This window comes from Strigops habroptila, chromosome 2 (genome assembly GCF_004027225.2).
Source record: "Strigops habroptila isolate Jane chromosome 2, bStrHab1.2.pri, whole genome shotgun sequence".
NCBI classification, from domain to species: domain Eukaryota; kingdom Metazoa; phylum Chordata; class Aves; order Psittaciformes; family Psittacidae; genus Strigops; species Strigops habroptila.
The window spans coordinates 86,170,250-86,195,051 of record NC_044278.2 but is presented as its reverse complement, the minus strand read 5'-3'; positions in this window follow the sequence as shown (position 1 = coordinate 86,195,051).

The following is a 24,802-nucleotide window of genomic DNA, read 5'->3' as shown; positions in this document are numbered from 1 at the left end:
GAAACTCATTATCATCATGGATGAGCCTAACATAATCCAACAGACCCACCACAGGTCACAGCTGAGTCCCTCAGCCAAGATGATGGTGTCTTGGGAAAAAAGGTAGTTAAGAAAGGGCAAAAACTCTATGCAGGCAATGAGTGGTGAGGAAAGAAGTGAGAGTATATTTAGCACATTAGTAATATGTCACAGGTATGTCATAGTGACTTCACTGGTATAAGAATTACATCTAGAAATTAAGTATGCCATCTCTTTGGACCACTAGCAAGTACTATGTGAGAGAGATTTTGTTGGGAGAGGTAACGCCTTCTATTAACATTTTAGGCAATACATGAAAAAACTTTTATCTACTATAAAACTCAATGTGACTGAAAATTTGGAAAGGGAGTTCCAAACATCAGAAAATTTTTATTTGCATATTCTAATTTATTTTTGAGATAACAGTGGCAAAAAATGGTAAGTATCCAAGTAAACCATTGATTTAAGGATAGCTTCTGCAGTTCCTAATGAGGACATCTGTATACTGCATGACATAGGTGGCACTCCTGAAATTGAAGTCCATTAGTGTCACCAGTATTTATTTATATCCAAACTGATCTTCCTAGATAGAGGCATAGAATAGGGACTGTATTCTCTAGGACTTGAAAACAACATTAGAATACATTCCTGATTGCATACACTTTGGCTTTTTGAGAGATCTTCACTGTTAAGGATACGGAAAAGTTTATTTGATATTTTCCAAGTTTGAAAATGATAATTCCTTCAAAAGAACAGTTTGGAAATTTCTAGAGCCTCAGAAAGCCTCAGAAAGAAATCCATTTCCATCTTGAGAGTGAGAACTCTCTATCCTCCAATGGCCTCTAACACTTGCTTCATAAAGACTGAGCATGGCCCCGTGTAGCTTTCCTAGACTTAGAATGCCATGAAAAAGTCAACTGTTTTGAGTACGATACCAGTGAAAACTCAAAAAAACTAATCTAAACTACTGCACCACCAAGGATGGAAGTTCAGTTATTGTTGTCCTGTAGAGAAGCAGCAGTTGATAAAGGACCTTCAGAGCACAGCATATAGCTTTTTCTTTATGCAGTACACTGGTGAGATGATCCATTCTAGGTAAACAAAGCCTACTGCATGAGAAATCAGGCAGAAGTCCTGACTTCCTCTCTTTCTTTCATTACATTTCTGTCTTGTTGTTTTCTCAGTGGTTTCTCTGACAACAGAGAAGTTAAACACCTGTTAGATTTTTCTTGGTCCCAACCTTTAGCAGACATTGTTGGAGCAATAAAAAATGAGCTACTTAATCATCCTGGGAAAGCTGACTCACCCAGAGAAGATGGGAGGGAAAGATGACCAGGGACAGCATATTCTATGCTTACTGCTTATTATCTAAAACCAGTGAGGATAAGCACCAGGTGAAGCCCAAGTAATAGCTGAATGTTTGCAATCAAAACAGTCAGTAACATCTTTGCAATTGAAACTGTCACTAACACACCTTTTATATCCAGTTTCATTAATAAATCTAGACAAAGCTAGTTTTATTAAAACTGCTTGAATAATGACTGCTAAGTGCTAAGAGATATTGGCCACTCTAACAATCATATAATTTTTCTTAATGGTAATTTAACAGTTATATTGTATTGAAGAGAGTATTTTTACTTTTTTGGATGAATGTGTTACTTATTTTATATTTCCTTCCAGTCTATGTGGTTCGGTTGATACGCTGGAGGGAAGGGATGCCATCCAGAGGGACCTTGACACGCTTGTGAGGTGGGCTGATGCCAACCTTATGAAGTTTAACCAAGCCAAGTGTAAGGTCCTACACCTGGGTCGGGGCAATCCCAGGCACTGCTACAGGCTGGGCAGAGAAGAGATTCAGAGCAGCCCTGCAGAAAAGGACTTGGGGGTGTTGGTTGACGAGAAGCTTAACATGAGCCGGCAGTGTGCGCTTGCAGCCCAGAAAGCCAACCGTATCCTGGGCTGCATCAAAAGAAGCGTGACCAGCAGGTCGAAGGAGGTGATCCTGCCCCTCTACTCTGCTCTCGTGAGACCTCACTTGGAGTACTGTGTACAGTTCTGGTGTCCTCAACATAAAAAGGACATGGAGCTGTTGGAGCGAGTCCAGAGGAGGGCCACGAGGATGATAAGAGGGCTGGAGCACCTCCCGTATGAAGACAGGCTGAGAAAGTTGGGGCTGTTCAGCCTGGAGAAGAGAAGGCCGCGTGGTGACCTCATAGCAGCCTTCCAGTATCTGAAGGGGGTCTATAAGGATGCTGGGGAGGGACTCTTCCTTAGGGACTGTAGTGGTAGGACAAGGGGTAATGGGTTCAAACTTAAACAGGGGAAGTTTAGACTAGATATAAGGAAGAAGTTCTTTACAGTGAGGGTGGTGAAGCACTGGAATGGGTTGCCCAGGGAGGTTGTGGATGCTCCATCCCTGGCGGTGTTCAAGGCCAGGTTGGACAGAGCCTTGAACCACGTGGTTTAGTGCAAGGTGTCCCTGCCCATGGCAGGGGGGTTGGAACTAGATGATCTTAAGGTCCTTTCCAACCCTTACGATTCTGTGATTCTATGATTCTATGATTCTATGTTTGGGTAGCTAATGTTATAGACAAAATACAAATAGAATATTAATTTTAAATATAATGTGTGAACTGCATACATTACATTGTAATCTATAGATGTATTTCTCATTGGAAGTCGGGCATATTTTTTATCAACATCAAACTCCGCTTCACACACATTGTTGCTGGATTGAAGGTTTCTATAATCCTTGATGCAAGTTCTAGGAAAATGACCCTGAAATGCACATGACTGTTGTCCTTACATTAAGTCCTAATTTTACACTTTTTTTATTAATCAGAAGGATCCCTGTGTCTGGTTATAATTCCTACCAGTGGGACACACCATAAGCAGTAGAGCACCTACTTGTGAATCCTGATGCTTGATTAGGGTATAAAGTTTTTGCACAGTACTTTGCGTGAGTGTGAAGAAATTAATTTTTTTTTAATTTTACAGGTCTTAGTTTCTGTAGAACTGATATTTGAAACAATATGATTGTAGCTTAGTGAGAAAAAAGCTAAACATATGCTAAATTTTCAAGTCTTCGTACTTCTCTTACCGAGACTGAAAGACCATTTCTCTGTAACATTCTGCTAGCTTTAAAAATTGTCAACGTTGCTTGGGGAATGACAGTATTTGAAGTATCTGGGCATCAAAACTACACGGCAGAGTTCAATTCTCATAACAGATCTGTTCAACATAAAAGCAATAATCAATACATAATAATAATCAATAAAATGCAAAATATGAGATTAAAACATATCAATGGAATTTAAATGTCATTTATTAATCAATGAATGAAGTTATGCAGTTATTACTTTTGTAAATGTTACATGAGATCCATAAGAATTGTTTAAAAACATGCATCATTGATCAGTGTGTGTCCCAATGCATGGGGAAAAAAAACACAGAGAGAGGAAAATCACATCATTATCTTTGAGTATCGGATACCTACGGTAGGAGTCACAGAGGAACATTCAAGATCATATGCAGGGAGCAAAAAATGGCATACTATAACAGGAATGAAAATAAAGAAGAAATAAAAAGCTAAATTTGAGAATGTTTAGTCTTAAATCCAGAGGATTTGTAATTGGTTCATGACCAGAGACATGAAAGTTTACAGTCCTATGGTGGGTTTGGATTTTTTTGTTTTGTTTTGGTTTTGGTTTTGGGTTTTTTTTAATTTCTTTACATTAATTATAAACATTCGCCTTATTTTTATAAATGAATTGTCTTTTTTTTTTTGAGCATTGACATATCTTGCATTTAATTATTCATTATGCATAATATTTCACTTTGAGTACAGATGCACTACTTGATTGTATAATATTGTAAAGTATACTGGATAACAGTCAGATTTATCAGGAGGAGTGTTTATAAAAAACATAATTTTGAGAAAATGCTGTGGAAATATACATCTGGAAAGATACCTTGATTTGTTCAGTCAAAAAAAATTGCAGTATTCATCCTTAATATATGTAATGAGGAAATAAGGTGTAATTAAGAGTGTGATTAACCTTACCTATATGTAGTTATATGGAAATTACACTGGTAGCACACACCAGTCATTCAATTACCTACAGAACCACCTGCAGGTAGTGATTCAACATGCGTCTCTTTGTTACTTATGTTTAGAGTAAATGTTACCTTTTGCAAGATGCCCCCTTTCACTGACTGCAGAGGACATCTAGATAAATAGCTTACAGTGTGTGCCTAAGTTTTAGACAGCATCTTGGTGGATGAATGTCACTTTACTCATCTAATCAATATTAAACATTCTCAATTACTATGTATGTATGAACTAGTGCTTGATGATAGTGTCAGCTGCTTTGAAATCTAGGTGATGATGCCAGGAAAACCTGTAAGGGTGTGAAACTTTCAGTTCTTGACAGAATGCTTGTCAAATTTGTGGTACCATTACACACATTACTTTGTAAAAATAAGGGCAAACCAATTGAACTGTATTTTGTTGTATAGTTCTGACTTTTTTTTTTTTTTTTAAACCATAAATAAGGCTTTCTTCATTCAAAATTCAGGATAAATTTATATTCATATCTCTCCGATATGTATCTTTTTAAACAACTTCCAGTAAATGGAAAGATATTATTCCATGACTTGAGAATATAAGTTGCAATAATTTTATGAACTAAATATGTTATCTAGGCAGTAGACAAAAGGTATCTTTGCATTTGATCTAAGACTTAAATTATAAATTAACGAAATTTAGCTTGATTAAAGCCTGTGGTTGAGAAAACAAAAGAAACAGCCAGCACCACATCTACCAGATCAACATACTCTGAAACACTGATGACAAGTCACAAGGTGGGATGAGTGGACCCTGGCCAGCAGCTAAACACCCACCCAGCCTCTCACTCACTTCCTTCTCTGCCTGTCCAGAAAACTTGTAGATTGACATAATGCCAATTAAATAGGGAAATCAAAAGCTGCATGAACAAGCTGCTGTTACTGTACAAAGAAAAACAAGGTATTCATCCATTATGTTCAATTGGCAGGCAGAGGTTTAGTCACTGCGTGGAAAGCAGAACCTCAGCATCTGTAATGGTAACTTGGGAAGACAAACATCATAACCATGAATGTCCTGCCTTCCTCTTCCTTTCCTGGAGATTTTATTGCTGAGCATGATGTCATATGGTATGGAATATGACTTGGGTCAGTTATGGTCAGTTGTCCCAGCTGTGTTCCTCCAAGCCCACTCAATGAGGGGAGGGGAAGAGAGAGGGAAAGGCTTGGTATTGTGTGTGCACTCTAACAACAGCTGAAACACTGGTCTGCTACCAACACTGTTTTAGTCACAAATGCAAAGCATAGCACCATATAGGCTGTTACTGAAGAAATTTAATTCCATCCCAATATACGAGGCAATGGAGGAAATTCAAGATTTACATGCTGCATTCAAAAGGGACTGAGAACCTGAATTTCACAAGAAAAATGAGAATATATAGGTGCTTTTCTGTGGGGGAAAGGGTGAGAGAGTTAAAGAAATTATAACATATTACTCCCTTACAGGCCAGCTATGGACATGTTGAGAACCTTCAGTGGAAATGTGAAACTAGATTGATATCTGTGCTCTGTATTTTATTTTAATGTATAAATTTCCTTTAAATAGATGGTTTTTGTCCTGTAAAAATGAAACTTTTCCTCATAGAGACAGCTTGTTTATTTGTTACAAGTGTCACTGTTGCAAGGGCAAGAGGAGGACTAAGAACTGGAAAGGTATATTTTAAATGAGAGCCATGAACGACAGGTGGAGAACTGAGGTCACAATATCACACTGAAAACACTGGAACAATTCTGCTACACAGTGAGGACAAAGACTGCATGACATCTGATAAATGTTTTTCATTCTGGCCATGTGAAGTCTGACCTGTGCTTAACATGGGCCATATTTGTATTTGTTCTGGGAAACGTAAAAGTTTCACAAAATAATTAAAAGAAAAAAAGAAAGAGAGAGAGAAAGAAGAAATAGTACTTTAATAAATAGTGAATACTGATCATTACTGCTAATTCATATGCAGAAATTCATTCTAAAAACCTAGGCTTTTCTTTTTAAAACACTCTTTTTTAAAAGAGTGACCAAGCCAGCATCCTAGCTGATATCAATGTAATTAACGTTACTGAATGAAAAAAATTAAGCTAATTATTACTTCATTTTTCTGTTTTGACTTGGAGTCTGATTGATTATGAATGATTTGTGATTACAAAAAAAAGTTTCATTTATGTATATAATATGACCATAGCTACGTAGGATATGTTAAGGCTTATTCTCAGACCAGGAATTATTCAATAACATTATACATCAAACATTTTCAAAATTATTCTATGATAATTGTATGGTTTTCATGTGGAATTCAAATAAAGAGGTAAAATGTATCAAATAAAGTAATCACTTCAAAGCACCCAGTTATGAGTAATTTAAAATCTAGAGGAACAATTAGTGAAAATCAGCTCTGTAGCTTTTAAAACAAAAATAGATTTTCCCCTTTCATACTGTTGTCATATAAACAACCTCAATCAAAACCAAGTAGCAACGAAAATGGTATACAATATACATGTATTTTAAAACATTAATCTATGATACTGCATTAGAAGAAAATATTTAGAAATTATGATTTTTACAAACACTGAATAGCTTATATGTGAGTTCCAACACTGACATTTTCAGTAAATCACTTTTCTCCTTGCTCCTAGAGTTGAATAGGTTAATAATTCAACTAAGAAAAAGAGTTTTATTAGTAAGATATTTCATTTAGTTGACAAAGAAAAGTTGGGGTTTATCATTGTTCAGTATTGGTTTTATTATATATTTGAAAAAAACCCAAACTCTAACACTCAAAAAAAAAAAAAAAAAAGCAAAGAACATTCCCCCACCCACCCCCCTTCAGTTGGCTTTTTGTATCATAGAATCACAGAATCACAGAATGGTTAGGACTGGAAAGGACCTTAAGATCATCTACTTCCAACCCCCCTGACATGGGCAGGGATGCCTCACACTAGACATGTCACCCAAGGCTCTGTCCAATCTGGCCTTGAACACTGCCAGGGAAAATACTGTTTCTGAAAAAAAAAAAAAAAAAAAAAAGAAAAAATGGAGAGAGAAAAATAAAAAAGAAACATATAATAATTAACACTATATTCTTGCTTTCCAATAACATTTTCTTTTGAAGGCATGTAATCACCTCATCTTTTACTTCTGGTTCTTCTGTACGTCCTTGAAAGAAAAAAAAAACAGTGAAGTTTTATTATTTTCCAAAGAAAAGGCAGAAGATAATAAGCAGAAGATTGAAGCATTGAGCAGTTAGTTTGAAGTTTGAAGAAGGTAGACACATACACCCAGACTTTCTACACATTATTGATATTAAAATTATTGTTGCTCTTCTAATCATTTAGATTTATGTGGCAATAAAAAAAGTCATTAAAAAAAAAGTTCAGGTGTTCTAAAACCAATTAAACTTTCAATCATAATGATGACCACATTGTAGCACTAAGTACTCACATACAACTAACATTAAACAGCCAATAAATCAAAGAAGGGGGAAAAAATGCCCTTCACACAGAAGTGTAGCTTCAAATTTCTTTGAAAATCTCATCATTGAACCCCAAATGGGTATTTAGTGGACATAATTATATATTATGATAATAACATGTGAAGAGACAGTATAAAAAAAGAAAGGCTGAGGGCTAGATCTCCCCCAGAATTTGTGTCTCAGTTTCAGTTTAAAGACCTTATGCTTAAACTGAGGATTGGAAAACTCATATTCATATGTCTCTTCATTCAGTTCATACCTAAAACTTTGTTAGCAGTATCTCCTAGAGGTTTTCAGACAAGTTTAGAAATTCCTATGTAGCAGTATCCAAGCTTAAATCTAAAGGACCTTTTAGTACTCTAAAGACTGTGGTATTTAGGTGCTTTTGTCTCTTGTCCCTTTTCCATATGCATTCTCACTATATAGTCACGGGAATAATTCAGTAAATTATCAGAGAATCTCATAAAGCCAATAAGCTTAGTTACGTTTTGAGCAAGAAATACAGTGGAAAGTGCCTGTGTTGAGGTATTCAGAGATTTTTGTTTAGGAAACCTAACTGAAACCCAACCAAGAAAATTATATAATTAATCTGAAACAGGGGAGCACAGGTCACTATTATCTCTTAAAATCTGTAATGAAAGGAACTGGCTAAGAAGGCACTGTTTTCCTACTACACAACATCTCAAAAGAAATGTGAGCTCAGTGACAGATTAAAATTTATTGAAATTAACTTCTTTATCTCTTTATAGAATTTCCTAACTATCTGGTTATTATCAGAAGGTATGCATGGTATGTAAGGATGGATGAGAATCCACCACAGTTGTTTGCTCAAAAAGTGGAAAAAGTAGTTGTCCATGTCTTTGTTCTCATGCTGCCCTCTGTGGTTGAAGTCTGGAGAGAGAGAAAAGTTACTGTATCCCAAAATACATCAGAAAAACTAACTTGCTTTTTCCTGTCTTTAAATAATAGTATCAAAACATCAATACATTCAAACAAACTCAGTTTTTTTGTTTGGTTTTTTGTTTTCCTTTTTCATTTAAATGTGCACCCCAAGAATGAGAAAACCCTCATGGTCTGCCAAGACCCAAAATAGCATTGTTTTTTGACGTTTGTAACTGGCTGATCAAATAATTCAATCACAGTATTCTGGGAAAGGAGTTAAACAATCGGTTCTGAACTCATTTCCGTAACAGTATTTCAGCAAATGCAATTTACTCTGATTATCTCATTCCATTTCCTTGTCTTGGTGTTTGCAGACAAAATCTTGCTTTCCTTTTATTTATGCATTTATTTTCTTTTCCTCTCCTACAACTTCAGCACCAACAGGGTGAACTAATATGCAAGAAAACCAGACAGGTCTTCAGGGCAGTGAAAAATGATTTGACATACAGAATAACCACAACTTAGAAGATGATATATTCATTACTTTCTGTCATCTGGTGGTTCATGTGCTGGCAGGAGGAAATGACCCTCAATTATGGAGATCTATGGGAATTTTACTTCTCACTAAAACTTGAATAACTGTTTCCAGGATTGTCCCCTTCTGTACCCCTGTTACCTATGAAGCACTAGGAAACAGAGTAGCAGGAATAATAAAAATAGTAGCTTGATAAAGGATTGGAATAGGTGAATTGGAAGGTGTGAAAAGCCTAAATACAAGCTAGCAGCCTTTTGTTCCTTTAAAACAGAAAAGAGTATCTGCTTCCATGCCACTTGTGACAGCTAGATTTTATACTGGATCTTTTGAAAAAATACCACCATAGATTTTCATTAAAACATTGTGTCTTGACTTGCATCACTTTTGAGATATGAACAGCTTACCAAATACAGCTCAGTTTGTAGTTAGAGGGCACTAAACAAAAGAAAAATAATGAAAAGGTCTTTTATTTCAATGTAAAGATGTGTTCCAGAAAACTAAGGCATAAAAAAGATTATTTTTCAGTTTTACAAATATTGATTGTTTTGCTTGCTTCCTAATTTGAATGTCTATATCTATGCTTTCTCCAAACATCCTCATGGGATACTGAAAAGATATGAATTTAATCCAAGGATGTCACTCATTATTAAGCCAATTAATGCAGTGTACCAAATATATTTGCTCACCAGTGTTGTAACCTATCCTGTAATCATTAATTAACAGTTTGCCTATCTTTTTCTGAAATGTAGTAAAACATATAGTAATCACTCATATCTAATGAGGGTAATTTATAAGGCTATACACGAAAAAACACGAAATGATCTAGCATATTCATTGTTCATGCTTTTGAATGTCTTGCAGAACAAATCGCAAAAATATTCAAATTAAATTACTGGGAATTCTGTGACTTATCTGAAACATAGCAAAATACAACAACATTGTTCTTTCAGACCAACAAAGTTTTAAGAAACCTTGGAATCTACTTTAGATTTTGAACTTGTGGACAAATAATAATGGGTACAGTTTTAGCTATAATGCAGTTGGCTGTATCCCACATCTATCAAAATCTGAACTACTTTGATTTTTTTTTTAATGGGATTAAGATAAGAAATTTTCCAAAACTTTCCCATCTGTGATGTATCTCTAACAGTCTATCATGGAGAAGTTAGTGAATTCTTTTTTAATTCACGGAATGTAAAAAAATAATAGAATACACTGTTTTAAACTGTAAACCTATGCCCCTAAAACTTCTGCTAAAATTCTGAACCTTTATGGGTTATAGTTGTATTTCCCAAATGATTATGGAGTTGCAAAGAATATAACAATCCCTATCAATTGGAAAGAAGGGGGAAAAAAATAAAAAGTAAGTAGTATAAAAGACTTAGAGATTTATTTTGGTGATTTAGAAAAGAATCCTGAAACCTGCTGTAATTAGAAACATCCAAAACAACATTAAGGACATCCTGAAGATTTAAAAGCTAAACAACTTCTCAATATGAGATGATAGACTGAATCTGACAATGGGCTAAACAAGAATAAAAGCAAAGCAAGAAGTAGTCAGTTTAGAATCCAAGTGAATTGTTCTAAATTTCAAGCTTCCATTTAAGCCTACTAATTTAATTACCTGAATTCTGCATAAAGTAAGTGGAAAATATTGGGATATTTGAATATCTGCAGAATCTAAGTCTGACTGTCCCTCTTTCATCTGATGTTGTAGGGAATTATCTTGGACAATACAGGGCATATTTTGGGATAATATAACATAGGAACACCTTGAATGAGAAAGTCTTGCTCTCACCAGGATTGAGAGTTTTTGCAGTGAGATATTTTTATCACTTCAACAAGGCATCTGGAGAATAAATCATATGCAACCTATATATTGTTGACTTTATACTATTAATCAGTCTATACATAATCTATGAAAAGCTGCTACTTGTAAAGAAATGTGCACATAATGCTAGACCTAGAGATATAATTTTGCACAGGAATTTGAATCATGCTTATACCCACATGATTTGTCAGAAAGGCCAAGTATTTGGCTCCATCTCAAAGACCTCTGCTTCTTGCACTAATAAAAGAACTGATGACAGTTGCAAACCACCTCACAGTCTTGCTTCTGCTTCAGTCCTTGTCATTCCTACCCCTTCCATGCCTTTTGATTCTGACCACTGTTTTCCTTCTGAGTTTATCCCCCTGCACTTTCCACTGAAGTTTTATCTCTATTTTCCAATTTATCTTTCCTAATCAGAAAATCCAATTGCTTTTTCCTTCCAAAAGGCATGTCCCAGATTACTTGCTAAACTAACACCATCTGATTTCTATTTTCCACCTCCCTTTGCATTAAACTTTTTTTCATGTTATTCTTCCAAAACTTGCTTTTTACCTGCCTGCCTCCTACCTGTCCCTTCCTGAACCTCTCTCAGTTAGTTACCCCTTTTGAGTTCTGATTTCTTTCCATTCTTCAGTCTGACTCTAAAGTTGTGGCCTGAATGTAAATGAGATATAATTCTCTAGAGAAGTTGTCAAGTGACTGAGAACATTCACATAAGAAACAAAAAGCCCATCCACACAAGAGAACAGATGCAGAAATATGCACCTAAGCAAATTAAAGTTTATGTCAGAACCCTTCTGCTGTTTTCTGTATTGCCATAAATAGTTTTGAACTACAAAGTAACTCACACTGTTATTCTGTATATGAAATTATAAGAAAATTATTACCAAAACTAAAAAGACACCTTCAATATTCCCTTTAAATTCCATGTGAGTAGACACTTTTTTTCTGCTTGCTTGTTTTACATAAATGATGAGGTAATAAAGTATCTATGACAATCTAAAATAATTGTGAAGCTGTTGCAGAACAAAAACTGTAACTTTTACTGGGGTAGTAATCTATCTCAAGAAGAAACCTTTTCCTAAATTGTGGAATTGTGGAATATGTTACAAATATTTTTAAAAAAGAAAAACGAATGAAGGGGAGAGTCAGTCACCTAAATGTAGGTGTCTAGCACAAGCTGGGTTACCCTACAGTATCAGCATTGGCCTTCAGTTGCTTCTCCAGAAATACATGCGTCCCTCTTAGATCCTGTGTTACATGTGGCTGTCCCAGATTCGTTGACGTGTTCTAAATACCACTAGATAGGTATCACACATTTAGTTGCATGCTGGCAACTGCACCACGAACAAATTACCCATTCTGTATTTGTTACCTAGAGAGGGTTCATGCAAAACTTAAATGTATTTCCCATTGGCCACACTGTGTACCTGTTGTCTATTCCTTAGAGTAGAATTCCATACACAGAGCACAGAGCTGCCTGTAGAACTGTATTCTCAAAAACATTATAAAATGGTTTTGTCTCATTGCCATGGACGTCTATGTAGAAAAAAGCCGTTCGCTCAACTAGGTTGATGAAAGACTTACTCAGACAAAATCACACATTCTCCCATGGACATTAGCTTAATTCTTGTAGGTAATTTGTGTAACAAGACGTGATTGGATTTCTATATTTATAAAGTATTTGAAAATACAAAGACTTAGATATAAACAGGTGTAGAGATGAAAATCATACTTTAGCTAGCTAGCAGCTTGTTGATCTATCTAGTTTGTATATATAAATAAAATATGATTGACACTTGATAATTGAATTTTTCATATCTGAAATGATTACCAACAACTTATTTCTCTTATTAGATGTATGCTAACACCACCTGGTTTGCAAAGTTTTATGATTATTGATGGCATAAACAATATTTTGAAGTCTTTATCTGGGTTTTAAAGATGAGTTTAGTTTTAAGTGAGTAGCTGTATCCCTTTATTTTTAGAGGTATGTAAAAAGAATTATAATATGTCCAGATAGAGTGCTCTTACAGGAAAAAGCAACAAAATAGTTTCTACATTGTTGCATGAATATCTATCTGACATACCTTTCAGATGATCACAACTATTTACTTATTGATGAAAATCTACCAACTAGTATATTGTTGAGTTTTGAAAACAGAAATTGTCATCTTTTTCAATAAATTAAATAAATAAAATAGTTATGCACAAGATTCCTGGGAACACTGACGAAAAGAAGTAAGACTTTTAACAGAAGGTGTAGTACAATGGACAATTAAATAATAAAGATACCAACTTTTTTGAAAAATGTTGGCTGGGGATTGGTTGAAATGTGTGACACTAGACTGAACAAGGGGAGTCTTCACCAAGTAAACACTACATCTGCATATGACAAATATTCATAATGTCTTTACTGTCGTTTTCTGATTAATGTTATATGCAGTATTTGAATGCAAGTTTGAATGTCATTGCTTGTCTTAGTTATGGCAAGAAAGCCTTTATTTCCAGATGAATGTATAAAAACCACAACAGACTTAAAAAGAAACAAGAAAACGACTCTTGTTGGAGTGTCCTTCCTTTAGGGTTAAATTTAGCATCATAATCTTTTTCTCAGTCAAACACCTGTAAAATAGGAGGAAAAAAAATATTTCTATCTAAAGCCTTTCAGGTATTCTTTTTTGTTGTTGTTGTTGTTTCTTCTTTAATTTAGCATAAAATCCATGAATGCCTGCTGTTATAGCTGATGAAGGACAGACACGATAAAATGGTAGAACCATCTGTTACTTAATAAAACACCACAGTGGTTTCAAGAAGTAATTCTGGCTAACAATATTCTTCTAGAAACAAAAGACTTACATTATTACTGCAGAAACTACAGACAATATTTCTCAAATCTTTGTGAAAGATTGCTTGTGTGTTCACTTCTCTCAGATAACATTTCCTCCTCTCCTTTCCCCTCCTTTCCTCTCTAGCAGTCTTCTTTTGCCTATTTAAAGTTTCATTCAAGTAACACAGATATGAATAGTGTTAGAAAAGTCAGTAATTTCAACAGAACGACAGACATGAACAGACCTGTGGATCAAGAGACAGAAAAGTACTTCAGATAAACTCTGAAGAAGACACAAATAGGCAATACTCAGAATGCTGACTAAAAAAAAATGCAAGCAAGAAAACTTACAGAATTTCAAGTCATAATGTAACAATGGTGAATATTCTCCCCTTTTCCTCATAACAATTTTAAAATACATTTTCCTATTTTGATGTTAGATTTTATAATCATGCATCAAATAATTTCAAGTTTTACTTAAAGCCAGTATCATTACCTTTCCAAATACACGTTTCTGGCATATCACATGTTGACCAAAAAGGGCTGGGAAACAGACTGCTTTTTTCTTATTGTTTATCCCTGCAACCCAGTTGATATCCTTTGGAAAGTTCTAAATTCTTTCAAAGATACACTGTCTACATCAGCCATGAGAATTACAGACATAAATTTTGCATAAAGATAAGGTCATCTCTGTTGCTTTACACTGAATTTCGTTTGTTGTATTCAGAGATCATAGGAAGACAAATGGGAATAACCTGGTCTTTTCCCCAAAACAGATGACTGACTTAGAGACAGATCCAATAAAGAGATTTTGATCAGTTTAGCAATACTCTGTCTAAAAGCTAAATCTCAGCTTCAGTAGAATAGTTGAGTGCTGTACATGCTGCCTCAGTTCTCTAAATGTTGAACTGTGACCATTTGCACACTTAGACAGTGGTTCACAGAAATCAGACTACTGAATGGCATCCTATAAAAAAATGGCATAGAGGAGAATTTATGGACACTTAGGCAGAATTAGCCAAGGAACTTAACGTTGCAATTACACATACCTGTAAATTTTAACTCAGAACTACAAAACTCCTTGTATCATCTCTCCCCATATGACTTTTATTATCTAGACTATTGCTTGATTTTCCTCAAAGCAGAAAATTCATCTACATTTATCACTGCTGTGGCAGTCCAGCAGGTTCTGTGATATGGGTTCAAGCCCTGTTACAGCTTTTGAGCCACAGCAATGTGCTTATGATGACAATACAAGCCACGCATTTTAACGTACTTGTAGATCTCTCTGAAGAATAAAACAGCTACATCACAAGCCTATACACAGAAACCTAAATCAACCTGGTGACAGTGAGGAAGGGAGTGGAGTGCCTGAAAGAACTTCTTAAATCTCATATTTGATGTGTTTTACAGATCAACATCTGACAACAATTAATTAATCAAGTCCAATAAGAGCAAAGGAGATCATCTGGACTCACCCAAATCTCTCATATATTATCACTGTGAAATAAAATCTGATTCCTTAGAGAAATGCCTTAGACTTCGTCTCTGTTAGACAAACAAGAGATGGATTGAGCTTGTCATCCTTTGCTTATTCTATACTTAGGATGAAAAATGCTTTTCAACAGTGTTCAAGGAGACTAATTCCCTTGAAAATGAACAGAAGTTTAGGACTATAATTTCCTATACACCACCTTTGAATTAATTTTGGAGTGTTTGTAATCAGTAAAGGCCAGAGCTTCCTGCCCTTCCTTGCAATGAAAGCATCTGGTTGGAAAATTGACCGAGTAACTTTGCAGAAAAAAACCCTCAAAGAAATATTAGATGCAGTGCAATATTCCCTCATGTAATTTTCTCTCTGTTACTTTCTTCTGTGGTTTCTGTGTGGGCCATTCTAACATTCATGGAAGTTCTGATGTTCCAGTAAATTACTGTTGGTTCCTTGAAGATATACTATATCAAGCAGTGATAATACTTCCTGGAGCGATATTTGTGTTGATCATGGCTGAAGAGCTAAAATATTAGAATGTACTCAGAAATGAAAATTTGACAAAATTAAGTTATGGAATGACACTATGATTTCCATCTCCTTAGAAAAAACTAGTATTTCTTCTTCTAAAATTTACTTACCAGTTATAGAGACAGTGATATAATAATAATAGCATAATATGTGTAATGCCATAGAGGATTTTTCTGAAGACAACCTATAACATGTTTCAGCTTTTTATGTTTGATGTGTGAACTATGTTGTTTCTTCGTGGTTCCTAACACCTTTATTAGTTCAGTTTACTTTAAAGTAAATGGACCAACCAGATGATAATATATATTTAGAAATAGTACTGATATTTAGTAAATGGATTTAATTAGCTAACTTTGCTACACCACATTTTCTGAAACAGAACATTCTATGAAACATAAACAGAAGTTTATGACACAAATAACACACAAACAAGATTTATATATGAAGTATTTAAGAAATACATAGGTTTGGTGTATAACAGAAGAAGAATCTTATCTATTACTTCTGATTACTGAACCATCTGACAGGTAATAGAAATGAATTACTCATATTCATATGCATTTAAGTAATTGAACTGTAACATTGTGGGACTGTTTTAAAGTTTACACAAGGAAGTTGAATCTCTGTATCTTGGAAGTTCAGTCATGCTGTGGACATCTGTACACATAGTCGGAGGTATCCAAAACTATTTGGAACTAAACTAAATAGTTTCACAGGCTGAAGTGCTCCAGTGTATCATCACCATGTGACTTCGGCTCAGTTTTGCTTAGGAAATTGTTGGTGATCTGTGAGAAAGTTCAGGCCATGCAGCATATGAAAAATTTACACACATTATTGAGATAGCAGTAGTTTGCAGGCCAAGAATTCAAGGCAGAAAATACAGACAAGAAAAGGTATAAACACCTTAGAATCACACAATGGTCACTTGTTGGATAATACATACAGAATGCGACACGGCATCCTTGTCTCTAAATTGGAGAGGCAAGGATTTAACAGATGGACCACTGGATAAGGAATTGGCTGGATGGTTGCACTCTGAGAATTGTGGTCAATGGCTCAATGTCCAGGTGGAGACAAGTGACGAGTGGTGTTCCTCAGGGGTCAGTATTGGGACCAGAAATGTTCAGCATCTTTGCCAGGAACACAGACAGTGGGATTTAGTGTGCCCTCAGCAAGTTTGGCAATGACACCAAGCTGTGTGGTATGGTCAACATGCTGGAGGGAAGGGATGCCATTCAGAGGGACCCTGACAGGCTGGAGAGGCGGGCCAAAGCAAACCTCATGAAGTTCAACAAGGCCAAGTGCAAGGTCCTGCACGTGGGTCAGGGCAATCCCAAGCACATCTACAGGTGGGTAGAGAATGGATTGAGAGAACCCCTAAGGGGAAAGACTTGGGGGTGCTGGTTGACAAGAAGCTCAACATGAGCTGGCAGGGTGCACTTGCAGCCCATAAAGCCAACCGTACCCTGGGCTGCATCAAAAGGAGCATGGCCAGTAGGTTGAGGAAGGTGATTCTCCCCCTCTACTCCACTCTCGTGACCCAACCTGGAGTACTGCATTCAGCCAGGGGTCCACAACACAAGAGTAACATGGACTTCCTCAAGCAAGTCCAGAGGATGGCCACAAAGATGATCAGAGGGCTGGAGCACCTCTCCCCTGAAGTGGAATCAGTGGGAGAGCCATCCACTTTTAATAGCTGTTGAAGTCTATCTATCTGTGATATCCTATGGCTACTAAGGAGGCTTCATATGTCTATGATCATGCAACTGAATCCCAACATAATTTATGTTTTAGCTAAAATATAAATATCTACCTTTCTCATGTCTTAGATTAGCCGAAGGAAATCCAACTTCTGGTACCTACCAGAAGGAGCAGTAGATTTTAAATTTAGTAAAATGTTAAAAATACACATGTCTATAGAAGATACGAACAAACACCAAAAATATGTGTATTGGTGTGCAGATGTGTGATCTAACATGTTCTTTAAAAGCTGGATAATGCTCTGGTATACAAAACTTGAGGCATGATGATAAAAATCATGATTTAAGAAAGTAACCTGTGCTGCAGTGATCCTTGTTAAAAGCTAGTTTGAATGATAAGCTGCTTATAATTTTATGTGAAAAATAATACTACAATTATTACTGTGAATTTCCTAGTAGGAGAGGAGAAAAACTTTTAGGTTTTGTGCATTTCTGTGAATGCACCAGAACATTGACATCAAACAGTGAAAAAAACCATAACAGCTTGACCCTGCTCTCTCTGAAGTAATTTACCTAAATGCGGATTGAATTGGAACTGGACTAATTAGTCAATGAACACAAAGTAGGCCATTTCCAAGTAGTTAATGACTGAAGAAGCCCTTTAAAAGAAGAAAAGCCTCACCAGGGTGAAATACATGGGAATTTTCCCATTTCCAGGTCTAAAATGCCTAAAATTCATCTAGTAGCTATAAAAGAGACTATTCAAATAAAATGTTTGTGAAGTTTTAGCAAAAAAGCTAACTCATTACTATTTGCTACTGTCATAATATTGTTAAATAACTATCTATTTTTCCCCTTATGGAATGAGATCACATGAAACCAAATATTCTTATTGAAAATGCATTACAATAATTATGGTTGCCTTGAAAAAATTGGTTTGTATAGTTTTACCCCAAACTACTTTATGTTTTGTAAAAAAAGAAATATCTCTGTTATCAGCATGGGTAGATTTCCAAGAATTCAGACATATATAATGAAGAAGAGCAGATAGAGTTTTTACTTCTGTCTTTCAGAGACCACTGAAAGTTTGTACATCTCAAAAATACAGAACACTTAAAGCACTCACTTTAAATTTTACTGTGTTTAATTTGTATACAGAGAATTTTATGTTCAAAAGATGTCAGAACTCCTACAGCTATAAAATTATTCTTAGACTCTTTTTAATCAAAACTCACCAACATAATTTACTTATTTTACTAGTGTATTGAAAAAAAACTATACAGAATAACTTTAAAAATACAGCATGCATGTGAGAAAAAAATGTTAAATTTTACATATTAAACAAAAATATTAGGGAAAATTTGTGCAGCCATTTGGGACTTTGTTTCTCTCCCCAGAATGTCTTGAATTCTTCCTTGTTGGTTTCTTTTGCCCATGACAGAAATGATGGAATGATGGGAGCTTTCATATACTTCAGAAAAACTTACTTTACTTGTCATGGGGCACTTCTGAGACAACACTCTCAGAGTAAAATTATTATTGACTCCCAGTCTTCTGGTTTTGGGGTACATTTTATAAGCATTTTGTAGAAAGGGTGATAGCTTTTCTTGTTGTTGTTAGAGATAAAAAGGAAATAGAATCATAGAATCATGGAATCATAGAACAGATAGGGTTGGAAAGGACCTTAAGATCATCTAGTTCCAACCCCCCTGACATGGGCAGGGATGCCTCACACTAGACCATGTCTCCCAAGGCTCTGTCCAACCTGGCCTTGAACACTGCCAGAGATGAAGCATTTACCACTTCTTTGGGCAACCCATTCCAGTGCCTCATTGCCCTCACAGTAAAGAACTTCTTCCTTATATCTAACCCGAACTTCCCCTGTTTTAGTTTGAACCCATTACCCCTTGTTCTATTGCTCCCGTCCCTGTTGAAGAATCCCTCTCCAGCATCCTCGTAGGCCCCTTAATATCACTGATTACTGCTTAATGAGGGAATCCAGTACCATCAGTATTTGTCAGACCTGTTTTGAGTGTGTTATGAAAGTAACATCTCCAGAAACAAAGCAGATGAATGTATTATCAGCACTGAGTTTTGGCTAAACTTATAAAAGATCATTGGCATCTACAAATGCAAAAATCTCAGGCAATGAAGGAGTTCTTGAAGGTACACAGCTTAAACACTTTCACTATCAGGCAGAAACAATGCTTTTAAGGATCTTCTCTTTTTTTAAGTTAGGTACCATAATTCTAGGTATTATTGTTTTAATTTGTTTCCATATACAGGATTTAAACTTGTAATAATATATTACAGTATGTTAGCATAATGAATAAAGGGAGATATGATATACTAAGAACATTGTTTAGTAGAAATCTTTCTGTGTTTTGTACAAGAATTTGACATCCTCATAACTTAACTGTTCAGATTCATGATGGCAAAGTTTCAAAATCTGTTCATTTGGTTGATTATAAAGCAGTCATTCTGCTGAAAAAAAAACCCAGTCCTCCAGATGCTGTCGAGATCTTGATTTGCAGGTAAAAAGTGTTGCTCGTGGAGTTGAAATGATTTTGTACATACAATATTTGTGTAAGAATCATGCAAAAAAGTGTAGGTATCATTACATTTTCCATAATTATAACTAGGAATATAGGTTAGAAATACTGAGGGATAAAGCAGACAATTTGGCAACAAGTTAGGCACCCAGATTTCAATTTCTAGTACTTTAAAATGGACATTTTATTTTTCTTACAAACTATAAAAACATATAAATCACAAATTTAGTTAGCTACATATATGTTGCAGTGAGAAAAGGTAAAGTTTCACACCGCTCAGATTCTGTTCAGGCTTCTGAAAGGCACTTTGAACTAAATGAAGCTCAGTCAATGTGTTTCACATGATTAAAAGGATGAGTATAGTCATTAACAAAACTGACTAATGGACTAGAGGGTTCTAAAACTCCCATATGCCATCATGATGAAATGAAGGCATTTTCTTATTAATTTTCCTGCATAGATCTTAGCTGGAGAACCAGGAATCTGTTATTACTTTGGAACTTCCCAGGCTGTGTAGGTGTCATCAGAGTGATATTACTTATCCTATGACTAGCAGTCTTGCCTTCTGCATTCTAGCTATAATATAAAAGATAACCTCTGTTTCATATTTCATAAGATGTAAATTTGCATTTACTTTTGTGGTGCTGTTTCAGGTTAATCCCGCTAGTTCATTTACGAGTTAATGTAAATTTTGCATTGATCAGAATTCAAGGAATAAACAAAAAAAAAGAGAAGATGCAGATACACTCTACCTAGATACACTCTACCTAGATACACTCTTCTTCTTTGACCCATTAAGGTATAATGCTATTTATCTAGTACACCATTTGCCAGTTACATAAGGTTCTGTATAATATAATTTCAATCTCCTATGCGGACTATTTCTAAAGTTGGAATATTTAACCCATGTTGATGGGTTAGATATTACAGTTTAATAGTAACAAATAAGCATGAAATATTTAAATAAAAGAAAATATATATCTCAATATTCTAGAAGAAATATCTTATAGGAGACAACAGGATTTATCAAACTAGCAACTACATTAAATAAGGAAAAAAACTACTTAAACATTATGAGTTTATTACTCCTGAAGTGAAACTTTGTATTTTTAGGAGATGCAAAGTACTTCTCCCTTTACTTAATCTATTTTCCTAACACATAAATTCAGCATTTGATTCTCACAAATTTACGGATCATAACTTTTAAAAATTTCTAGGCTTCCTCACCTTGTGGTTATGATTGTACCCCCACAACAAAGATTCTCCTGTAATTTATAGCCTGTATTTGCCATCTGGTGTATTTATAGATAGAAATCAAATATCTGTCTCCTAGCCTTAATTGATAAAGTAGAGTAGCTCCCAAAATAAGAATTCTAGCATACTATGTTTGTAACAATGTCTCCCCCCATTCATCCCATTGTCCAAAGAACTGCGTAATTATTTAATACAAGGTGGGAGACCTAGGAACAAAAGAAATATTTTACTGGGCTGTTTTGTCACTCAGATCTGGGAGACAGATGTTCTAGCCTGTATCATCTATTGTCCTGGGTTCAGCTACAGCAGTCATTTTTACTTCTTCTTAGTAGCTGGTGGAGTGCTGTGGTTTTGACTTTCAGCCTGGGAACAGCGCTGATAACACCAATGTTTTTAGTTGTTGCTAAGTAATGTTTACTCCAACCAAGGACTTTCTCAGTCTCATGCTCTGCCAGGGAGGAGGGGAAGCTGGGAGGAAGCAGAGACAGGACACCTGACCCAAACTGGCCAAGGGGGTATTCCCTACCACAGCACAGCATGCCCAGTATAGAAACTGGGGGGAGTTACCCTGAAGGCCCAGATTGCTGCGCGGATCGGGCTGGGTATCGGTCGGCGGGTGGTGAGCAATTGTATCCTCTCCCCTTCTTATTTCCCTTATCATTATTATCATTGGTGGTAGCAGTAGTGGTTTTGTATTATACCTTAGTTACTGGACTGCTCTTATCTCAGCCTGTGGGAGTTATATTCTTCTGATTCTCCTCCCCATCCCTCTGGGAGCGGGGGGAGGAAAAACAGGGGGAGTGAGCGAGCAGCTGTGTGGTTCCGAGTTACTGGCTGGGCTTAAACCACGACAGTTCTTTGTGGCGCTCAACGTGGGGCTCGAAGGGTTGAGATAATGACAGATCTGACCAGAGTGTACCTATACACTGTATGACATCTATATATTGACTTAATTTGTAATGATTAGTTTGCTGTGGATTTGGAGAACCACATACATAGCTGAACCCAATGACTTAGATGACAGAATATGTTTTCAGAAATCTGTACTACATTGTAATTCAATGTCATTTGTTATCAGAGTAATCTGCTAATGGGATACCAATCTATGAGTTTCCTAGAGGTAAATACAAGTATCAAACTTTTTTGTAAGCTGGGCTGGAAGTAACGCCAAAAAAAAGTGTTCACAAATTATAGAACTGTCATAAAATGCTAGTTTATTGTCTCCTAAATGAAATTAAAACCTCAGTCTAAACTTTCATAGGTTAGAAGTAACTTGCTTGTTACCAAGTAATTCTTTTTGGGTTTTGTTACAATTCACTGTAATAACACAATCCACCAAAAAAAAAAAAAAAAAAAAAAAAGAAAAAAAAGTGAGAAAGACCTATCTTTAAAATACATTTAAATAAAATAAACAAACAAACAAACAAAGCACCTTTTCATCTACTGTCAAACTTTGGAGGAGGAAAGAGTCAATAGCAGTTAAGTTTCATATTTTTTCCACCAATAAAAATTAGCAAAGTTCCTGAAGTGTCAACATAGACTGTGCATTTCCAGAAGTGGACAAGTAGTAACAACATCAAAAAATTTCACCACCTGTCACAAGAATAGACAGCTAAGATTCACAAAATAAGTATTCCTCTGTCTACCTTTGTAACCTGAGAGAGGTTATTACATCACGTTATTAAATCATGGTTAACAAGTTATTTGAAAACAGAGAAGTAGGGTATGGAAGTGGTGCTTCTATTTTATAAACAACTGGAGCAAATCCATGAGATACTGTAGCAATAAGTTAAAAATCCCACCTCTGCTGAGGTGACTACTGTACACAATTTCTACATTTCAGGAAGATACAGCAGTCCCATGACTTTTGACTAATCTGGGACAGAGTTTTCTCTCAAGAATTTCCATTTTGCATGCAGTAATTAAATATACATAGATTCAGAGTGAGATCCCAGCTGGAGGGGAGAAATATCCCAGTGAATATATGTCTATTTTATTCAAAATGGAAAAGAATCCTCAGACATTTAAGAAAACAATATATTTTTACAGTGGCCTATTCCCAGTGTTACCTCAATCATTTTTAAGTTCTTTGCTCATAAAGTTATTGTATCTAGGATACAAGGCTGTGATCAGATTTTTAGTATAGCTTTTTTTTAGGGAAAAAATAACTTGCTTACAGACTCAAAAAAACCTATCAATGAAATACAGAAAATCACATAGATTACCAAAGGACTTAGTGTCTATGTTCAGAAGAGCAGTCTAAGAATTAATGATGTCCCTCCAAAGCCTATATAAACAAAAGCCCGTAGTCCCACAGGAACACATGTCCAGAAGCACAGGTGCTAACCACCTAAACCACTTCTAGATACAGCTGTTGAGAACGAGAAACAGGATGTGATCCAACTTATCCAGTTTTAGAGGACTACAATGTAGATGCCAACATCTGAGCTAGTTGTCTATTAAAAAAAAAAAAACAAAACCCAACCCCAAAAAAAAAAAACCAAACAAAAAAACCCACAAATGAACAAAAAAAAATAGGGGGGGGGGGGGCAAAACCACCAAATCACAAAATGAGTCACATGAATCATGCATTGGAAATGCTTATTTATTTGCATTGACCAGCTTAAGTGAGAGGTTGAAAACCTACACATAAGTTGTTAAGCAAGTCGAATTCTATTCTGAAATGCATCCCCCATTTCTACATCTTTTGAAAGGCTTAATGTGCTAGACATCTTAAAAGAACACCTCACAGAGAGCATTTGTCAAAACAAAGTTAGAGAAGATGGAGTTCCTAACATCACTGCCTAGTAATTTGAGCTTTATGTCAGGAACTGATCTGGAGAAAATGAAGCAAAATGAAACATGACTCGACAGCCTACTGCTTAAGTCACTCTATTGATTGTAGAATCTTTATTCATTCACTGTGTCCTGTTTTATTCTAGAATGGGGGTGGAGGGTTGTATTGTTTTTAATCTGAAGACTCTCCCAGGAGGAAGCAAATATTTCCTCTTTAACTCATGTGGGTGAATATGAATAAAAGGCCTGCATTTAATCAGCTGCTTTCCACCTATACACTTCCTGACACACTAGGCATTCTGAGTACTTGAATTCGTCTCCATCATGCCCCAACCTCATTCTGTACTCCACTTTCTTTTGCAGATTGGTGCCAAAGAAATGGGTAGGCTTTGCTGTAGTACAGAATCACACTTCAAGCATTTCAGAACTGTAAGTTCCCAGAGCTGGGCATCTAAGACTTAGCAAGTGTGTAACAATGAATATTCAAACAAATGCAAATGAGGAAATTGTAATTCTGATTATTAAAATCTCTAAAAAACATTTTTATTTTGGTCCTCAGTCTCTAAAAGACCAGATATAAAAACTTTGACTAAGCATTGTCTAGTACCTCAGGCAGTCATTACTGTTATACTCAGATTTCCATCTGCAGTGAAACCCATCTGGATTCTTTACTTACTCCGTGCATATGAAAGTATTATAGTCATAATAATTTGATAATAATGAGCACAATTTGATGAGCACTGTGCAACTTTTGTAGCATGAGGTTTTAGGTCAAAGCAGGGACATATTGTGAAAAAG